The sequence below is a fragment of the Priapulus caudatus genome, unplaced genomic scaffold (assembly GCF_000485595.1).
Source record: "Priapulus caudatus unplaced genomic scaffold, Priapulus_caudatus-5.0.1 Scaffold265, whole genome shotgun sequence".
Lineage (NCBI taxonomy): Eukaryota > Metazoa > Priapulida > Priapulimorpha > Priapulimorphida > Priapulidae > Priapulus > Priapulus caudatus.
This window is the reverse complement of record NW_014577326.1, coordinates 181,089-203,144: the sequence shown is the minus strand read 5'-3', so window position 1 is coordinate 203,144 and position 22,056 is coordinate 181,089. Positions and strand designations below refer to the sequence as shown.

The window sequence follows — 22,056 nt, the reverse complement described above, 5'->3', positions numbered from 1 at the left end:
TCATTAAACATCTTAAGGGTTAAAATCTCGTTCTCACAAGATCTTAAATTTGATTAAATTGGAAATGATGAATTTTAATTTATTTACGAATACTCTTTAGAATATTCAGTTACCATTCATAACATGAAAATGGATGGACATTATCAAATTTGATAATTTTATCTCAAAGATCATAGAAGCATAAATCATAGGCCTTAAAGTGATTATGTTTGCAAATAATACCACAGTATCAAACATTTATGTTTGATTTTTACTAAATAATTCACGAAACTACATTAAGAGTTTCTGTTTGCTTTTTATGGTAGAAATTGCATTAGACCACCAATTTCGCAGTTCCTTTTGATGTAAACACATTCGCTTCCAGCACTACCACTATTTACTCTGCTTTGCAGTAGAATCTCGTCATAGCTCGAAGTTAGCTGTAAGTTAGCACTAATGAGAAACTGAGAACCCAATTATTGTTCTTATATCCCCTATACACACACATTTTCCCCCAAATTTTCACCAGGTAACAGTTTGTGGATATATACTGTCATACGTTTTGACATTGAGTATATATACCAAAAATTGTTGTTTCCAATAAGACAACCTATATCAGCCAAAATACTAACTGATTTTGATCTGTATAATTACCGCTAGTAATTAGTACCGAACTAAACTATATACGCAGCAGCAACTGCTATAAAATCCCCGACGCACCAACACACTGCAAAAACCCTGAGACGACAAATACGAAATCATATCATGCAGTGTAAACATATTAGAGATTTTGAACTGAGGAAAACGATTTAATTAGTCGGCTGAAAAAGCACATAGGGAGTGTTTCTCCAAAGAAAGGAGTTCAACCTCAGTGCTCTCTACTACCTCCACCACCTGCACCACCTCCTACCGTTCCACTATCTTGTGCATTTGCCTCCTTTTGCACCCCCAGCTATTTTGTCAGGGATACCTTCTTCTGGAAGGGATGTATCAGGGATGTATCAGGTATCCCTGCCAAAAGCATAATTGGAAGGGATTATTGAGCATTTATCCCTGATTCATCCCTTCTCTTAATGTTCTGAAGAAAAATCCCTGATACATCCCTTCTCTGACTTAGAAATGTTTTTAATGCTAATCATGTATCCCTGATACATCCCTTCTACGACTTAAACATTTTTATCACTGATCATGTATCCCTGATACATCCCTTCTCTGACTTGGTAGATTTTTCATTGCTCACATATCCCTGATACATCCCTTCTCTGACTTAGAAATTTTTTTAATGTCGCGCGAAAGGTTAGGATGAATTTCGCGCGGCGTCGTTTCGATTTTCATGGAAATAATTCAATTTTATTCGGTTACGAGTCGTTGTACAAGTTTTACAAGCGTATGTACGTGAACGTAATTATTTTCTACTTGCGCCTGTATGGATAGAGTGTTTTCATAAGGAGCCTTCGAAAACACCTTACTTGACCCTAAAGGCATTGATATAGATATGTTTTAGTGTAAGCATTCGAAATCGCGCAGCAAGTGCTGTGTGCCCTATAGGCAACGTACACCTTAGTATAGTAGGAAAACTAACCATATAAAAGTAATGGAGCACGACAGTAGTTCGTTGCGTTAACCACTATGCCGCCAGTGAAGAAAGGACAGCCTATTTCTGGTCATGCTAATCTTACCAATTATGTAAACGAGCAAACGGCGTCTAATTTTATATTTAAAACCTAACATGGTGCATTTTTCGTAGAAATGCGATGACAGTTATTCAATCCTAGCCGCTCGCATGACTCGCACTGACAGTGACGAGCGAATACGACGTTTGCAATTAGTGAAGGGGTTGAGGCTAATCACTCATGACAAGCTGCCACTGCGCCCGAGTGTATCTCACACGACATATTATGCTGAAACGGCAAGATATATGCACAACCTTGACACGCACACACATCTAGTGATTACATATCTCTGGATCTACACTCGCTTGCTTACTGTATAAGAGCAGGAATTCCAATAATAAATACATGTTCTTGTAATTGCCCGTAAATTTCCTGCTATTCGACACTGGAGATATATTACCTTTCCCCCGTAGTGCTACTACTATATACTGTCACTCTTACACGCCATTCACTGAAGAACCAGAATGTTTGCACTGATTTACGATAGTTACAGACACGTTGACAGTTATTAGGTTGACATCTCATCAAGTCATCAACTGTAAATCATGTACTCATTTGTGCAATAACAGCAATGTCCATGGAAGGCAAAAACGCAATTTCAGGTGATACATTGCAATGGTTTCGCAGGCTGTTAAGAATCAAACTCGTGGGCTCAGCCACAGGGCTTTTGGAGTGCAGTCTTGAAAATCGTCGCAGCGACTCGTGTAACATGTGTCTAGACAAAATCGACAGCGCTATGAAAACCTCCGATTCCAGTATAATTGTATTCACCGATTCACGATAGACTGACACGACGTCGTCTTTCGACTCGTGCCACTTGAGTGCACTGCTTTCACAAGTTGTTCACGAAGCCGACGTGAAATCAGTCTAGAATGCAACTCGACTTGACATCAGATGATCGTACAGCTATCCTAGTATCGCATACACAGTCTCTTGTCTGCAGTAAGCCACAAACCACGCGTAGATACAATTCCAGCCTCTAATTGCTATAGCGAAGCCGGTATGACGTAATGCAAGAAGCTGTTCGTTCATATCAAGAAGCTGCTGCTAGATTAAAATAAATACACGAATTCAGGAGAGAACTGAACCTCCGCTGTTCCCGGCTCAAACTCTTGTCTTGGTGAAAGAAAAGACACAGGTGCACGAATTGGTTAAAATTAACATTTGAAATTACGAAAATCAACGCCAAAATTATGGCCTTTCACATGCAATAACACAGCACTGCACTGATGTAAACTCATTAATTAAATCGCGAAGAAACCAGCACACCCTCTGGGCATTTATAAGCTCGCCACCTACGTCATTTTACGCCCCCTTTCCCTCTTGAAGTAATGACTTCGAACAGTCTCCCCGACCGTTCTCGTATTTTTGAGACCATTGCAATACTTGCTGCAGCAGCAACATCAAGTTAGGCTGACATGTCTTAGAGCACTAGTATATCGTTACTTTCACCAAAATATGCAACGATTGGAATTTGTTTGTTGGTTTCTTGCTGACGCGGTTAATTACACGATGATGTCACTTGTTTCTCGCGTAACCCTGTCCCTAAACTTTGTTAATGGTAACTTGCATTAAAAGTAATAAAGGCGCTGCACCAGTCTAGAACTACAGCGTAATTTAAAGAGATGCTGGTGTGATGCGTGGTGGTTGCTAATTCCAAAGGAATTATCGCGACACGAAAGAATGTGGCTGCATTATTTGCAATTTTATATACCATAACAGCACAAACTTGTGGTAACTTTTCTACTGGAATAATCAGTAACATGTTAACACAAAATTTTTAAGCGATCAATCGTTAAACGTGTAAACGTTTACGTCTGCACTGAACATTAGAAGCCACTTCTCATGAGGTCCGGCCACTGGTCCGTCTCATGGGAAACGTCTGCATTTCACACACTACTCCTGAACTTTACCGATCAACTTTACCGAACAACGCGTTTCACTAACGCTTCGCTATGCTCTCGCTATTTAGCGATTAGCGATTTAGTGATTTACGAATACTACTTTTACGATTGAGCGAATACTCGCTATTTAGCGAACAACTTCGCGTCAGCTGGCGGCAACTACAAACACGTGGCGTAGTTGTTGATAGGTTATGCTCTGTCATATGCCTAATCATAGATGTATACCCAACATATATTGTATTGGGTATACATCTGTGGCCTAATCAACATGGAGAACCGAATAACTTGCCGCAAATACTTGCAAAGACGCAGAAATGGCTCGAGAGCTCATCGTCCAGTTGATCTACTAGATTAGCAATGACATGCCTGAGCAATCTATATCTGGCGATAATTTCTGTATCATTGTAGGCAACAAACGGTTGTGTTCTGTCTCTGAAAACTCTTTCGCTTCGTAAATGTCGTCTTTCATTATCTCGATTATAAGCTTGATACAATAAAAAGTTTGCCATGCTCGTCACTATATACACTCCGCTGCGTGCAGTTGTGCTCACTGCTTGCAGTTGTGCAGTCGTGCTCACATACTATACGCTGCTTGCAGTTGTGATGTCGGCGATAAGAGTTACTCGAAATAAGTGCTAAGTGTTTTAGGTAGGTGCGTTATCGCCCATTAACATCGTAATAAAACTCATGTCGATTTGAGGTGATTTTGGGCTGTACATTGCCGATCAGTATTTATAGCATCATAGATATAGAAGATCTCTTCTTCTATATCTATGATAGCACCGATACCGATATATTATTACTATATGATAATCGATATCAAGATCGATCGATATATATATATATATATATCGCCGATCGATATCGATATCACTATTAGCCGATCGTAGCGTTCTGCAGGAAACGTAGACTGGTTCGCGGCCCCAGTGTTTGTACCAGCACAAGCAGTTCTCTAGCACAAACAGAGCAAGCCTGACGCCGGTACCAGTCTACATAAAACGAGTACTCTTTATATTTTTAAATAAAAAACCTTTTTGTAAATACTGTGAATAAAATTTAAAATTCACAAAGCCATTGGACAGACACTTACACATGTAGCTACACAACTGAGTTTGACACACAAGGAATATCGACTGGGAACACGAGCAGCTGCTTGTGTTGCTTATCAATGTGCCATATTTGAATGACATCACCTTTGTCACCACCGACCCTGAAGACACCATTGCTGCTATGTGAAACCGTTTTAGCAGATGAATTGAGAAAGATTGGCAAGTCTGCCTGTGTCAGTCTGATTGTATATGTGTGTACAGCACAGGCACGAGCTTGTATTCGCGCGAATAGTGTGCCTATCGTTTGTAATAAAGTTAGGTGCATTTATCTGAAACAATTAACCTCCGCGACATCGCTGCTACAATATACAGCGCACACTGCGCTACACTATGTTTTTATAGGGTTTAAAATACACCGCAAGTCCTTCGCTAAATTTACCGCGACCCTGCAAAGGTGTCGTTAAAGTTGTTCGCTAAATAACGAATAACTTTAGCGAACGGAGCTTTGTGAAACACGCGCGGACGTGTTCTTCGCTATTTATCGATCAACTTTGAAAATAGCGAAGGAAAAATAGCGAACGAACGTTAGTGAAACGCGCCCTTAGACCGTTTTAGTACTGGCCACGAATGTCTTTTTCCTGGCCATGAGTATGATTGCTGAAGCCCTACATATGCATAGGTTTAACACGACGTTACTAAACCTCCACCAGACCGGTCAAATGAAGTGTAAATAGCCTGGACTAGCTGTCAGCCGCAAACCTCGTCAAACACATCGCCATTCCCAGGTTAGATTCCCCTCTAGGCGAGGCCAGCCTAGTAATTCCCTGTGCAAATTGAAACGCAAGCACAAAGGCAAACCTCGTTACCACTTTCACTGCATGATTCTAATTTCATTGATCTTTAATTCAGTTCGATATGCGAGCCGTTAAAATTGCGAGGCTGCAGCAGCTGGTATGAAAGTCTAGAGCTATTCCAGCGCATGACCGCCACTGTACTACGTACGCCTGAGCCGCAGCAGTCTAGCATACAGCACACACGGAGAGCAGTGGATGCTGCGTGTAGTTCAACGGTAGCGTGTACAGTTACATCTGGTGCGGCATTAATCGCGTGCCCCATTATAGATCACGCACGAATGCAGCGCTTGCATTAACACCCAATAGCGCAGCCATAAGGGGAGGGGGGGGGGCGGGCTGCCACCGATACTAATTAAAGTCACTATATAGCGACCATCAGACTCACCTGACATAATGCAAATATCGCATAGGTTATATGGCTAGCGTAAGCGTGGACATCTGGCTAGCTGGCACGCACGCGTGCACACGTACCTGTTATTCAGTGCTGGCACGGAGTAGAGGGGATTGCGACGCCCATTTCTCTGCCACCTAAATGAAGTAATTGTTCGTCTCTCCTCTCCACTGGTTCTCAGGCAGGCTAGGAAACAAATACGGGAACAAATTAGCGTGCGCACTCACTGATCATAAAAGTAAACTGTCAATTAGTGGACACTGAGTTCCCCCCGACGTCCCGAATATCAAGATCGTACATCGCGCGGTTAAGATTTGTGCCGCAACTGTTGGACGCACGAACGGATGGATGGACATTCATGCGATTCTACAAGCGCTGCATCTGACTTTCTGACTTCGTTAGCTGAGCTAATAAAGCAACCGTGCACTGTTCTTGTGATGTCGAGTCCATTGCTCAGAAGAAACACACAGCGATATAAGCTACTTACTACCCCTGACCTTTCACTCATGGCTTCCATCTTTCTTTTTAGGATGTATCACTATGATCCTATATATCACGAATATATGTACACCGTTACATCTAACTGTTTCTACAGTTATGAAACCGGTAGGCCAGTGCCGACGCGAAAAAGTTCTCACTTGGGTGTCTATTGCACCTTGTCCTGTAACAGATAACAAGTCTGCCCTTTGATCTGCTGACCATCTGACCATCCTGACATCTTATCAGTCACGCATTTTGTACTGCACAATCACGTTTGCAAGACGACGGTCTTGTGTCCCGGAATACCGCTATTTGCTATACCGAATAACGGAAATCTGCTATTCGCAATTTATTCACAAACCTTCAACCTTCACCTTGCCGTTCACCTTCAACATATCACCCTCTATCCACCCACTGTGTGAAGCCATTTCGAGATGTGTTGCTATTTTCGATGCAATGGAACAATCACGGACATCTTGGCGGATGCTGCGGTGACTCAGCAGCATTCACAACCAAGTGATTTTCTGTGTGGAGGTTTGTGTGATACAGTAATGCAGATGTGTAAGCCATATGTACTAGAGGGAGTATGAGCAGAGACACAATTTAACATTTCACAAGATTTCCATGTGATACTGCATTGAAAATGCAATCATTAACTATTTGATTGAATTACATTACATCTCTAGTTTTGCGCACGTGTATGCATACATGTGTTAACATAACTCTAGCTGGAAAACATGCAGTTCCACTATAAAGAGACAATTTTCAATATATATTATAATAACATAGAAACAAGGGAGCATGATTCCCCTACTTTACAAAACATGCAGTGCATAGATGATGTGTCAACCTTTGTGTTATCTGGTCTATGCATTTACAGAATATAGTTCCAAAGAAATGAGCACTACGACCTAATTAATAAGCCTTGAGGATGTTTTATGTTTATGGGAAGTATTATCAGGATTGAATAATAATATATTATTATAATAGATTAATCTATTATTATTCACTCCTGGTTTTATGTTATAAAGTACTGGCAATGACTTATTCTCTCATGATTAAATGTGTTATTATTGCTATACATGTATTAATTTTGAAATGCTACTGTGTAACAAGCTAACTATGAGTATGAACCAGGAACAAACTGCTACAGAAGTCACAACTTTTCTTCTACCAAAGAAGGCAATTGCTTCAAAAAAACTTTTGATAACCCAAATTTACATAAATAATATAACTCTGTAACGTGTGTCATATTGATCGCCAACCAGCTGATAAATACTAGTGATGGCATTGGGAATCGGTTGGAATTTCATCATCGATCATCAGTTGCACCCAACCGATTAACAATCGGTTGAATATTATTGATCGCAGCTACCAGATATTGAAATATGACATATAATACAGTATTTTTCATAATACAATATTCTAAAATGTAACAGCATTATACTTGATTATGTTTGGTGTAGGTTAGATTTACTGCCTCCAAGCTGTAAAGTAACTAAAAAAAACACACACAAATAAAATAAGGAGTCATTTCATCAATGTTTTTGAATTTTTTTGATAATTGATTATTTATTTTCGTAATCAAGCACTTAGCCGGTTGCTGCAGACGACTGGCTTTCGATTATAATCGATCCTCAGGACATCACTACTAGATACTAACTTGGGAGGGAGAGAGATGGGGAGAGAAAGAGAGAGATGGGGAGAGAGAGAGATGAGAGTTCCATTTCATTCACCCTAGCCCTCTCTCTCTCTCTCTCTCTCTCTCGCTCCATCTCTCTCGCTCCATCTCTCTCTCTCTCTCTCTCTCTCTCTCTCTCTCTCTCTCTCTCTCTCTCTCTGTCCTTCATTTCTTTCTTACATACCGTGCCAGTAAAAGAGCACAAGCTTGTAACAAATTATAATTATTATCACGTTGGCATCCAAGCAGTGCCAAACATTGCATGAATTCACATACGCACACCCTAATTAAGAACTAATAACAACCAAATCAATAACTTCCTATTATAGGAAGCCAGTGTATATAAGCTATCTCATATCTGCGAACATGCGGGGCGAGAGATATTGTGTGTGAATACAGTTCTAATCAAGCTTCAGTGTTTACTCTACACAGCTTTATATACGCCACCGCCGACACGTTCAAATTAAAACCACAACTCATGTATGGACAGTATAGTTATTGAACACAAATACGGCAAACTTCCACAGAGATATCAAATTATATGAGAACATAATAAATAAACACAAAGTATATTATTGTTCGCCTAGCATTATATTTCTGCAAAGTAAACACCTACTAACCCCCCCCCACCCCCACCCACCACGTACCACCACGTCTATTGCATAGCTATTGCATTATCGCATCATGGCACTGCGGTAGCGATGCGCAAAGCAACCAACGCCAGCCGTCTGCGTTGTTTCTATTCTCAGGGCGCGTATAAACTATATAATTCTTTTGGACGCATTGCCATGACGCAATAACAGTAATCGGCAGCGGTAGCAGCGAGGACGGGGCATATCGGCGTGTATATACTGTATACCCAACTAATCTACTCGGCGCAACGTGTTTGTTCAATAGGATTTCTTTTCACGTTGCCCGAAGACACGCACGCAATATCCCCGTTGGCAGGCTTCACACACCGTCTCGCATGCAGACGGAATTAATGATAAATCGGTACCGACTAGGGAGTGCGTGTGTGTGTGTGTGTGTGTGCGTGCGTGCGTGCGTGCGTGCGTGCGTGCGCGTGTTGTGCGCGTGCGTGCGTGTGGAGGCAGGGGGGTAGTCGAAGAACTACAAGTGACCTCTGATATATATGCATTCGACAATGAGCATTCGAGCCTGCGTCGGCCCTTCAGCGGCCCACCCTCCCGATTCGATCTGCTACCCAAAGACTCGTCCGACCGAAAGCCAAAACACTTGCGACAACGATGGTTTTTTTTTCGGGAATGGTTCAACAGATTCGCAGCGCCGATTCTTCTCGAGGTGGCTCAGACAGTAATACGTCACGGGTTTCTGCGGGTCTATACCTGACAACAATTCACCTCGCGGCTAATATGCCCCCACCCACTCTCTCCACCGGTAATTACGTTTAGATATCGTCTGTGCGCGTAGTTACCGTCCCTGTGTGGTAAGTAATCCCGTCGCTGATGATGGCGGGTTGTTAGCGCGGGAAGCCAGAGGGCAGGAAGCTGAAGCAGAACCCGCCAAGGTGCCTGGACGCGAGAAAGCTACGCGAGATTACGGTCAGTAGCAGCGTGCGTGCTACATATGGCGACTGATAGGTACGCACGCACGCACGCACGCACGCACGCACGCACGCACGCACGCACACGCGCGCATTACATGTATGATGACACGCGCGGCCGCTCAACGTGCCTCCTCAAAAATAGATGGGAATCTAGCACGTCAACCTCGCTTAGTTACTAAATGTACGAGAGATAGAGAAAGAGGGGAGGGGGAAGAGATGTGTATGCGCACGGAGATGTGTATGCAGCGAGCAGGCGAAGCTTAGCAGGCCGGCTAGTCGCAGTGTCGATATAACAGCTATGTGTGCGTGCGTGCGTGCATGCGTGTGTGTGCGCGTGCGTGCGTGCGTGTGTGTGTGTGCACGTACGTGCGGGTTTTCCTGTGTGTCAGCTTGCGCGCGTGAGTGCTTGCGTGCGTGCGTGTGTGCTTGCGCGCGAGTGCTTGCGTGCGTGCGCGAGTGCTTGCGTGCGTGCGTGCGTGTGCTTGCGCGTGTGCGTGTGCTTGCGCGTGTGCGTGCGTGCGCGCGAGGCAGCGACTAAGTGCATTTTCTCAAACGGGCAGTTAGTCGATCAAGCGGAGCTTTGCTGAGCCTATACACGCCGTCCGACAGCAGGAAGGAGAAACCCCCCCCCCCTCCCGTCAGAAACGTCATAACTAGCTACGACATCAATAAGTCTAACATGGCACAACGTTCGCACGACACTATCTCTACAGAAATATCGCCAGTTTTAGAGTTACGATGTCTGATGACTAATCTCAGGGTTCATAGTAGTAAGACACATGTTGAAATAAGGACTTATAAGACCCTTTCTGGAGGCCAAAATAAGACTTTTTTACACGATTTCTGATAGATCACCAACTATTAAAGTACACTAATAATATTTATATACACAATTGCACAGCAGATTTAATTATTCCGTATTATATACAACAATTCTTACTCTAAGTCGAGAACAGTTTATAAAACAATGTTCAAAAATGGTCCTTTGGCAAAAATTAAGGACTATTAAGTACTTTTCTACAATTTCACCAAAAATAAGTACTAATAAGGGCCCTTATTTTATTTTTGGCAAAATAAGTACTTATAAGACTTTGGAAGACCCGCTACGAACCCTGAATCTGAGCTATTTATGACATCGGGCGCCTGTAAACCACAGCGACAAAGTAACCACGGTTATACTAATATTCGTCCCCACGGACCTTTTCCGTCAGCAATCCATCGCATTGGCATTCTGCGAATATTTCGCTATTCCGAGAATATTAGCACTGGCATCCTGCCTCGCGATCTCAAAGCGGCTCAAAGCAGCTTGACCGAGTTCACGTTGCTGCGCTGTGCACCGAACATTGGTGCACAGATTGGTGCATATTGGTGCGCTGTACCCAACAGTATCCTACATGCGGGACAGAGGATTGCGCGCGCGGCAACCAGGCGCTGCGTGTACACACAGGCACTTGGAACGTTTCAATAAAAAAATATTGTAAATAAACACGTACGGAAAGAATAAAGAACAACTATTTATTCTTGTTGTTTGTGCACAGCGGCGTGCGTGCGGTAATATATAATATATTATTATTATACGAACGGCATTTAAGGGCCGGACACACCAGGCGATGCCATCGGCCGATGATCGGCCGATTCCATCGGCCGATGGCATCGGCGTGAAAATCGCCTGGTGTGTCCACTCAATCGCCGCCGATGCCATCGGCCGATGGCGTCGGCCGATGGCATCGCCCTGGCATCGCACAGATCAAAACGTTTTGATATTATCGCCCGATGGCATCGGCCTGGCATCGGCCTGGCATCGGCCTGGCATCGGCATCGCCTGGTGTGTCCACGACTGCCCGATGCCAGCCCGATGCCAGCCCGATTTTACAATTCATCAGCCAATCAGAGTTGTTCAATGATACTGACTTTCTCTCTCTCTCTCTCTCGCACTGCGCGCGCAAGAATCGGGCGATGCCATCGGCCGATGGCATCGCCTGGTGTGTCCACGACTGCGCGATGCCATCGGCCGATGGCGTCGGCCGATGGCATCGCCCTGGCATCGCCTGGTGTGTCCGGCCCTTTACAGGAAGTTATCGGCAATAATAGGCGAAAGAGAATATAGAAACATTTAAGACTTTGGTAGTAAATATATTCCGTGTTTATTTACCATATTTTTTTATTGAAACGTTCCAAGTGCCTGTGCGTGTACAGGGTCTTTAGATATCGATGCCGCTTTCGTGGGTTGCATGCAATAGCGCGGGGATGCCGTCACACGGGCACAGGCGAGGAGGAACGGTAAACGCCGCAGACACGCTCTCTGCTACTGGCTCCCGTGATGCCATCTGAACGGTAGCCACGAACAAATATTTAGTCGCAATCAAGTAAAACAGCCTGATGGAACTAATTTAGTCGGGTACATGAGCCCGTACCGATATACGCTGATTTTACAACTCCGCTGTGCATTGGGGTATAAATTTGATCGAATTAATCGCAGGTCCCTAATGTGGAGAGAGACTACTGCAGTATATACTAGCCGCCTCTGGCCAATAAGTTGATTACAAACAGATGGTTGGCGAGAATCATCGATTCTATAGCAATGCACTGTACGTGTAACAAAAGTGAAGACTTGCAAAAGCAAAGATCATTTTCACAAAGTTAGCAAAAAGCTTGAAAACGCGACAACGTACACGTGTTCACATTGTTTTAATCATGCTGAGCTGACTCGATGAAACCAAAAAACTGCCAAACGTGCTTTCTTGACAATGTTTGCAAGACAAGTGCCGCAGAGCGACAGCGCTCAACTGACGTGTACTGTAGCCTAGGGTCCCTATATACAGAGAATTGCGCCATGACGAGTCGAAAAGAATCGGTCACGTTGTCGCTGGACGACATGTTGTTTCCAAATGGATACGCACGGCTATGGCCGTAAGAAAGTGTACAATTAAATTATCATATGGCACGAACGATTTCAGTTACATTTCTAGAAATCTATATATACCCATAGACAGATGTCTTAGCTATAATCTCTGTAAATTTTGAGTTTATTGAAGCACGATTAGTCTAATTAATTACTACGGACCATTGTACAGCGTATCCATACAGCGCTGTACTTAAGCGGCAGCGGTGAGGATCCATTTGGAAACAAAATGGCGTCAAATCCTGAGTTGGCGCAACTCTCTGTATACAGGGACCCTACTGTAGCCGGGTATTCTTCTGATAAACTCACTGGCAACCGAATCAAGTGCGCCCTCCTGCCACCGCGTTCGCGCTCAGAGCATATTATTGAACACCATGGCAACCTAGAGCTGCACGAACACCATGGCAACCTAGAGCTGCGTGAACACCATGGCAACCTAGAGCTGCGTGAACACCATGGCAACCTACAGCTGCATGAACACCATGGCAACCTAGAGCTTCATGAACACCATGGCAACCTAGAGCTTCATGAACACCATGACAACCTAGAGTTGCATAAACACTATGACAACCTAGACCAGCATAACGATCTTGGCAAACTTACAGTGGTGAATAATCCATGTTCGCTGAGATGGGTTTCAGTGTCACGTTGTACGAATGAGCCTAGCTATTCCAGTAACACACTGGCTCTGGCAGTTAATATGTGCGAGCAATTGTTTATTTACCGTTTTTCATGGAAGAAAGCATCTGGCAATTATCAGTAAATTATTGGCACAAGTAAAATAAGGATGTTATTATGTGAATATGACTACTGGCTATAGGTTTCCGATAATTTTGACTCAATTCCGCTACAGGTTCCTGTGTGACCAACATCGAACATGACAGACGGCAGTGCTGGATTTTAACGCATACTTGTCGAAAATGCACGACGAATCGGTCGAGCCACTCAACGTTAAATTTAGCTCGTAAAGTGCTGCCGACTTTAATCTCTCTGCATCTTAGAACTAACCGTCACAACCATTAGTTCATAATTAAACATGCTCGTGCTCGCTGAGCATGCGTAGCAGTACACGGAAAACCCGCACAATTAATTACCTTACAACTCACCTAGCTCAACCACACCACAAACCTGCATGCATTGAGCGGCGTGATTTGGCCGATTCGAGGTCATCATTAATATTTCAGAGCTAGAGCGAAACCCTGTGGAACACGTGCACATTTTTCTTCATCTATTTGACGATTGAAATCAATATCTTTGCGTAATAAAAAAACACGCGCGTGTACAGTCTCGAAAAGACGCTAGTTATCTCACTCAAACAAATGCAATCATAATATTTTATTTATTGACAACAGCAGAGCGACATCATTCTTGATTCTATGCAAGTGCAGGGCTGCGTATAAGATATACATGGGAAGGTTCGGGATCGGAATGACTACGCCTGTAGGCGCACTGTAACTGGCTGCTTCACCTATTGCAATGCGAATACCTTACCGCTGCACCCATTACTGTGAATAATTTGCCACTGGACTATAAGTAACGACTTTCAATTTCACCGAGTAACAATTTTACCACAAATTGCAGTATAATTGCATACATGTGGGGCATAAAATCGTGAAACGGTATTACACTTACAGCTATATACATACTCTGCTAGAAAGCACAGTATCGTACGCAGTAGTACACAGACGCACGTAGTCACACACGCACCCTCACAAACACGCACGAACGCGCGCACAGGAACGAATTCGCAACACACCCGTCTTTTGCCCTTTAGATCACTGTATACGCCACCCTGCAAAAATCTGTTACTCCTCCCTGAGCCCAACAACACTTAAAATAAATGTTGCGCGCGCGCTAATGCACAAGCTAACGTGAGGCATAGGAGGCCTTCTGGTACTTATTGAGCACGCCCGCAAGACACTGTGGTTCCCCTCAGCTGAAACGCGTAGGTCAAATCAATACAAGCTTCCCAGCTATTTTGTCAGGGATACCTTCTTCTGGAAGGGATGTATCACGGCTCTCTGCTCTCTCTCTCTCTCTCTCTCTCTCTCCTGTCTCTCTCTCTCTCTCTACTCTCTCTTCTTTTTTTTCTTCTATCTCTCTCTCTCTCTCTCTCTCGATCTCTCGCTCTCTCTCTCCTCTCTCCATCTCTCTCTCTCCTCTCTCGTCCTCTCGTCTCTCTCTCTCTCTCGCTCTTCTCTCTCTTCTCTCTCGTCTTCTCTATCTTTTTTGCGCTCCCGGGGTCCATCCTCCTCACTCCCTCTCATTTTCTCGTCTCTTCGTCTCTCATTCTCTCTCCTCTCTCTCTCTCTCTCTCATTCTCTCCTCTCTCCCGCATCTCTCTCTCGCTCTCTCTCTCTCGCCTCTCTCTCTCTCTCCTCTCTCTCTCTCTCTCTCTCTTCTCTCTCTCCTCGCTTCCTCTTCTATCTTTTTCCCGCTCCGCCCTACCCTCACCCCCCCCCACCTCGCCTCTCATTTTTCTCTCTCCTCTCTCCATCTCTTCTCTCTCTTCTTCTCTCTCCTCTCCCTCTCTCTCTCCCCATTCTCCCTCTCTCTTCGCTCTCTCGCTCTCTCTCTCTCTCTGTCTTCTCTCTCTCTCTCTCTGCTCTTCTCTCTCTCTCTCTCTCCTCTCTCTCTCTTATCTTTTACTTTTTTCTCTCCCTCCCCTCCCTCACCCCTCTGCATTTCTCTCTTCTCTCTTTCTCCATCTCTCTCTCTCTCTCTCTCTCTTCTCTCTTCTCTTCTCTCTCTCTCTCTTTCTTCTCGTCTCTCTCCCCCCCCCCCCCCCATCTCTCTCTCTCTCTCTCTCTCTCTCTCTCTCTCTCGCTTCTCTCTCTTCTCTCTCTCTTCTCTATCTTTTCCTCCCTCCCCTTCCCCTCACTCCTTCATCTCTCTCTCCTCCCCATCTCTCTGCTTTCTCTCCCCATCTCTCTCCCTCAAGTGAGTATCTAGTATGATGTCCTGAGGATCGATTATTAATCGCAAAGCCAGTCGCTCTGCCAGCAACCGGCTAAGTGCTTGATTACGAAAATAAATAATAAATTATCAAAAAGCATTGATGAAATATGACTCCTTATTTTATTTGTTGTGTTTTTTTAGTTACTTTACAGTTGGGAAGCCAGTAAAACTAACCTACACCAAAACATAATGCAAGTATGAAATGCTGTTAGCATTTAGGAATATTGTGATTATGAAAAATACGTTATTATATGTCATAATTTCAATTCTGGTGCCGCGCTGAATAATATTCAACCGATTGTTAATCGGTTGGTGGGTGCGGCTGATGATCGATGATGAAAATTCCAACGATTCCAATGCCATCACTGTATCTATCAGCTGCGGTGGGCGCGATCAATATGACACCGCTTACAAGAGTTTATATTATTTATGTAAATTGGGTTTATCAAAAAGTTTTTTGAAGCAATTGCCTTCTTGGATAGGAAGAAAAGTTGTTGGACTTCGTGTACATTTGTTCGCTGGTTCATACTCATAGTTAGCTTGTTACACAGTAGCCTTTCAAAAAGTTAAATACATGTATAGCGAATAATAACACATTTAATCATGAGAGAATAAGTCATTGACCAGTACTCTTATACCATAAAACCAGGGACGTGAATAATAATAGATTAATCTATATAATAATAATTATTATTCAATCCTGATAATTACTTCCAGATAACACATAAAACTTCCTCAAGCCTTATTAATTAGATCGTAGTGCCGATTTCTTTGCGGAACTATATTCTGTAATGCATAGACCAGATACACAAAGGTTGACACATCATCTATGCACTGCATGTTTTGTAAAGTAGTGGAATCATCGTCCCTTGCTTTCATATGTGTATATAAAGTATATATTGAGAAATTGTGCTCTTTCTAGTGCGGAGTTGCGAGTGTCTGTGTGCACCCTAGAGTTTCACTGTTAACTCGACGGTGCGCAACAAGAAACTAGAGAGATGTATGTAGAGTTCAATCAAATAGTGTACATGATTGCATATTTCAAGTGCGAGATTATCACCATGCGAAATCTTGTGAAAGGTTAATTGTCGTCTCTGCTCATTACTCCCTCTAGTACATATGGCTTACACATCTGCGATTACTGTACACACAACTCCACACAGAAAATCACTTGGTTTCTGTGGAATGCCTGCTGAGTCAACCGCGCATTCCGCCAAAGATGTCCGTGATGGTTTCCATGTGCATCGATAAATAGCAACACATCTCGGAAATGGCGCTTCACAGTGGGTGGGTAGAGGTGATATGTTGGAAAGTTGACCGGCAAGGTGAAAGGTTTAAGGTTTGTGAAATATGCGGAATACCAGATTTCCCTTTATTCGGCTATATAGCGAATAGCGGTATTCCGGACACAGAGACCGTGCGTCTTGCAAACGTGGATTGTTGCAGTACAAAAATGCGTGACTGCATAAAGATGTCCAGGATGGTCAGATGGTCAGCAGATCAAAGGGCAGACTTGCTTATCTGTTACAGGACACGGATGCAATAGAAACCAGTGAGAACTTTTTCGCGTCGGCACTTGACTACCGCTTTCATAACTGTAGATAACAGTTAGATGTTTAACGGTGTTGTACATATATTGGCTGATATACTAGGATCTAGTGATACATCCTAAAAAGAAGATGGAAGCGTGAGTGAAAGGTCAGGGGTTGTTAGTAGCTTATATCGCTGTGTGTTCTCTGTAGCATAGAGAATAATCACAAGCAACACTGCACGGTTGCTCCCTTATAGCTCAGTAACGAAGTCAGATGCCAGCGCCTTGTAGAATCGCATGAATGTCCATCATGCCGTTCGCTGCAGTCCAACAGTTACGGCACAAATCTTAACGCGCCGATGTACGATATTGATATCGGGACGTCGGTGGGTCTGACCGAAAGGACTGCGGCGATGTCGAATTTGCTGGGGTCAAGGACGCTTCAAAGGTTCAACAGTTGATCTTCAACGGCTCACCTTACGCTCTTAATATTTGATGTTATAGCTATTATGGGGACGAAACCCATCACCAGCGCGAAATTGGAGGGCTCACGGTCAAAGGACAGTGGCGCGGAAAAATCAGATTTTTTGGGACATTTCCTGATGCACATGGTTCAACGGACATTGCAAACTTTTTTTGTCCTACCTTTTTGACTACCGTTTTATCACTTTATTGAAAGACCGTGAAAATCTTACTTTCTTGCTGACGTGCGGAAGAGTAAGTGTCTGATAACCTTTTGCTCCTCCAAGAGGAGGGTTAAACATGGATTGTGTGACTGTAACAAAGGATGAAACGTGCTTTGCTGGATTAGAGCCACCCACCACCACGCTCGCCGCTCGACGCATCTCCATGATAAACGTTATATAGCACAAGTCCATTAAAGTTACACAGGTGTATCTTCTATCTACTGCACTCAGGCGGGATACCTCGGCGTCTGCCGGGAAATCAGTGGCGTTACTCAGTTGGGTGACCGCTGGTTGAAAGGAAAATACCCCAAAAAATCACACCTTATATATGATTATCCGACTGCATCCATGCCATCCATCCGCATTCGGGCAGTCCCATGCCATCCCATCCAATTGACCGATCCCATCCGCACTCCCATCCCATATCCCATCCATCGCATCGCCATTCTCATCGCGCATCCCCAGGCCATGCCGATCCCATTGCCATGCCATCCGCTCGCACCGCCATCCCAAGCCATCCCATCTATCCACTGCCATGCCCATCCCATCCCATCCCATCCATCGCATGCCATCCAATTCCCATCCGCATCCCAACAGTAAAAATCATTAAGAAAGTCAAAAGCTAAAAGTCATTAAAATGAAAAGCTCAAAATATAAATAATAAAATGAAATTATATAGAAAATATAATAATATTTGATATGCTAACATACATAGGCTTCCTGTGACAGTGTTCCCGTTCAGTTTGCGCTATCATTATCATACTACATGTTAGTTTATTGCTGGCATTTTTACTAAAAACGTATTAAGTGTCGGTAACAAAATTAAGATTTTGAAATTAATGTGTGAATACGGCAGAAGTACATACTCAAACAGGTCCAAAAGGTAAAGCAACAAAGCATTTTCCAAAGAGGTGGGATTCGAACCCAGCGAATCAATGGGTTTTATGCGGACAGAGGGTCAGAATTGCTTTATCCAGTTCGGTACTGGCGGCCGTTTATGGTTATACACCATGTGGATTCACACAGGACGGCTGACTGTGCTAGTAATGTTGAATCTTGTACGCCCGATCTATGCATGAAATAGAATTTTTATAAATTTTTAACTGTCTTGAACTTTTTTGAAATTTTAGCCGAGAACCACTGCCCAGACGCTGCTGCATTCTAAAAACTTATATGTTACGTTTTATCTTAGGCTGCGAGTTCTCTATTATGCGCGAACACTATAAATTTGGTCCTGAACAACTTTAAATTATATATACTAGCAGAAGTATACCCGTTCAGAACAGCAACATGTTGTCTTTAATTATAACTCCTGTTTAAGTGACACAGATAAAGTTAAATATTTCATGTAACTGAAAAGGAAAACCACTGCACTGGGTACAACAGAACACTGCACAGCTACTGGCCAACTGAATACTGTGTCAGTACGGTGTTACGCAAACGCAGACGTGATCAGGGACGGCGAATCTGCAGTGGGGGCGGGGATCTGAGGACGCGAAGGAAATAGATTTTGTATTGAGCCCAGAACTACTCTCGCCAGAGTGGCTGATTCTGAATATGCTCATACGGCGCAGTCAGAGAGCGCAGTGTAATTGCCCACGTTATGTGATGTGGATTGCCTTGTACGCACTGCCATCTATTGACTAAAATACTAATACTTGAACTTTAAAAAAAAATTTCTCAGCTCCAGAACATCTCAGACGTCGGTGATCTGAAATATATCTTTCAGTCTAGGTCGCGATGAGTGGACAAAATCAGCGGGCGCGAGAAACGAGGACAACAAACAACACACACACACACAAGATTAGCCAAATTATTAGTATATATATAGCACTACCGGTATAGCAAAGCCTATCATAGATTTTAGATCTGTATTATATGATAGATGTATCATGTAATTCATAGATATATATTCATAGATCCAGTAGTATCATAATATCAGATATATCATAGATGTATCATAGATATAGCATGTATGATAGATCATAATAATATGCTCTGAGCGCGAACGCGGCCTCGCAGAGCGGCGCACTTTGTATTCGCGTGTTGCCCAGTGGAGATTTATCAGAAGGAATACCCGGCTACAGTCACCGGGTCCCTGTATACAGAGAGTAATGCCCCGCCAAAACTCAGGATTTGCACGCCATTTGGTTTCCAAATGGAATCCGCTCACGCTTGCCGCTTAAGTACAGCGCTGTATGCGATACGCTGTACAATTGCGTCCGTTAAATTAAATTAGACTAATCGTGCTTCAATAAACTCAAAATTTACAGAGATTAAGCTCCTAGACATCTGTCTATGGGGTTATATATAGATTCCTCTAGAAATGTAACCTCAAATCAGTTCGCCTGCCATATGAATAATTTAATTGTACACTTTCTTACGGCCATAGCGTGCGTATACCATTTTGGAAACAACATGTTCGGTCCAGCGACAAACCGTGACCGATTCGTTTTCGACTCGTCAGGGGGCATTCTCTGGTATATAAGGGACCCGAGGTACAGTACACGTCAGATTGAGCGCTGCTCGCCTCTGCCGCACTCTCGCTCTCTCGAAACATGCTGCTCAAGGCGGCCGCGGGCGGGGCGGCAAACTACATCCCGACACACAAAAAAAAAAAAGGGGGGGGGCCGGCGGGGGGGCGGGAGGGGGGGGGGGGGGGCGGGCGGGGGCTGGGGGGCCCCCCCCCCCCCCCCCCCGCAAACACCCCCCCGGGGGGGGGGGGGGGTTTGGCAGTTTTTTGTTTCATCGAGTCAGCCCTCACGCCATGATTAAAAACAGTTTGTGCACGTGTACGTTGTCGGCCGTTTTCACGCCCTTTTTCGCTAACTTGTCTGAATGATCTTTGCTTTTTGCAAGTCTTCACTTTTGTGTTACACGTACAGTGCATTGCTTATAGACTCGATGGATCTTCGCCAACCACCTGTTTCTGTAATCAACTTATTGGCCAGAGGCGGTGTTATGACTCGACTTAGTCTCTCTCCACATTAGCGACTGCGATTGAATTCGATCAGAATTTTATACGCCCAATGCCGACACGCGGAGTTGTAAAATCAGGTATAGTCGGTACGGGCGTCATGTACCGCCGGACTAAATTAACTTCCATCAGGCGTTTACTTGATGTTGCGACTAAATATTTGTTCGTGGCTTACCGTTCAGATGCATCACGGGAGCCAGTAAGGCAGAGAGCGTGTCTGCCGGCGTTTAACGTTCTTCTCGCCTGCTGCCCGTGTGACGGCATGCGCCGCGCTATTGGCATGCAACACGAAAGCGGCATCGATATCTAAAGACCCTGTACACGCACGAGGCACTTGGACCGTTTCAATAAAAAATTATTGGGTAAATAAACACGGAATGTATTTACTACCAAAGTCCTTTAAATTTTTCTATAATATCTCTTTCGCCTATTATTTGCCGATAACTTCCTGCTAAAGGGCCGGGACCACACCAGCGCGATGCCATGGCGATGCATCGGCCGACGCCATCGGCCGATGGCAATCGCGCCCCCTCGCATGCGACACACCAGGCGATGCCATCGGCCGATCATCGGCCGATGGCATTTCGCCGCAGTCGTGGACACACCAGAGCGAATGCATCGGGCCGATGGATCGCCGGATTCTTGCGCGCGCGCAGTGCGAGAGGAGAAGAGAGCAGAGACGAAATGTCGTATCAGTTGAACAACTTCTGATTGGCTGATGATTGTTAAAATCGGGCTGTAATTCGGTCTGCATCGGGAGGTGTTGGACACACAGGCGGATGCCGATGCAGGCGCATGCAGGCCGATGGCCATCGGCGATAATATCAAAACGATTTTGATGCTGTGGCGATGCCAGGGCAAGCATGCCAGTCGGCCGACGCATCGGCCGATAGCATCGGGCGGCGATTGAGGTGGCACACAGCGGCGATTTTCACGCCGATGCATCGGGCTCGCATGAATCGCGCGAATCATCGCCGATGGCATCGCCTGGTGTGTCGGCCCTTAAATTGCCGTTCGTTTTAATAATAAGTATATTATATATTACCGCACGCACGCCCGCTGTGCACAAACAACAAGAATAAAATAGCTTGTTCTTTTTCTTTCCGTTACGGGGTCCTTATTACAATCATTTTTTTATTGAAGACGTTCCAAGTGCCTGTGTGTACAGCGCAGCGCCTGCGTTGTCCGCGCGCGCAGATCCTCGTGCCCCGCATGTAGAGGCATAATGTTCGGCGTAACAAGCGCACCGAATATGCACAGATAATCATGTGCACCAAGTGATCTCGGCTGTGCACAGCTGTCTAGCGCGGCGCGGGGCCGCCAACGCTGAACTCGTCCACGTCAAGCTTGCTTTGAGGCCGCTATCTTGCGATCGCGACAGGCAGGGGAGGGCAGGCTTGCATGAATATTGCTCGGCCGAAATA

General features: G+C 44.4%; 1 protein-coding gene across 2 annotated transcripts in view; it reads right to left on the bottom strand.

The window, feature by feature from the left end:
- Positions 1-6,036, bottom strand: part of LOC106808282 (protein phosphatase 1 regulatory subunit 16A-like) — a 126,356-nt gene extending 120,320 nt beyond the window's left edge. For both annotated transcript variants that reach the window (XM_014810929.1, XM_014810930.1), the window contains exon 1: positions 5,931-6,036. The gene's annotated coding sequence lies outside the window, so the exon portion shown is untranslated. The remainder of the gene's footprint in view (positions 1-5,930) is intronic.
- Between the last annotated feature and the right edge of the window lie 16,020 nt (positions 6,037-22,056).